The sequence below is a fragment of the Etheostoma spectabile genome, chromosome 9 (genome assembly GCF_008692095.1).
Source record: "Etheostoma spectabile isolate EspeVRDwgs_2016 chromosome 9, UIUC_Espe_1.0, whole genome shotgun sequence".
Taxonomy (NCBI): Eukaryota; Metazoa; Chordata; class Actinopteri; order Perciformes; family Percidae; genus Etheostoma; species Etheostoma spectabile.
The window spans coordinates 4,245,402-4,245,722 of NC_045741.1; the positions used below are offsets into that span (position 1 = coordinate 4,245,402).

At 43.9% G+C, this 321-nt stretch overlaps 1 protein-coding gene across 1 annotated transcript in view; it reads right to left on the minus strand.

Moving 5' to 3' along the window:
- Positions 1–321, minus strand: part of si:dkey-196h17.9 (uncharacterized) — a 59,045-nt gene that overhangs the window by 49,700 nt on the left and 9,024 nt on the right. The window lies entirely within an intron of this gene.

The following is a 321-nucleotide window of genomic DNA, read 5'->3' on the forward strand; positions in this document are numbered from 1 at the left end:
CGCTCACCGAGAAACGTCATGATGCCAACACTGCTGTAATGTGCGAGGTGATTGGCACACAGTTGAAAACTCTCGAGGAGAAGTTGTCATTTTATTTCTCTTCAGCCTTCACAGAATTCCTTGAATGGGTTTGGGACCCATACAGCTCAGCGTCCGTTGCTGGACATAACTTTAAAGGAGCAAGAGGAACTCATTGAACGGAAACAATATCGTGGTTTAAAGCTAAACTTTGCTGATCTTCCTTTGGACAGTTTTTGGTTATCTATTGCCAAGGAGTTCCCCATTCTGGCCAACAAAGCTATTTTGACATTGCTCCCGTTT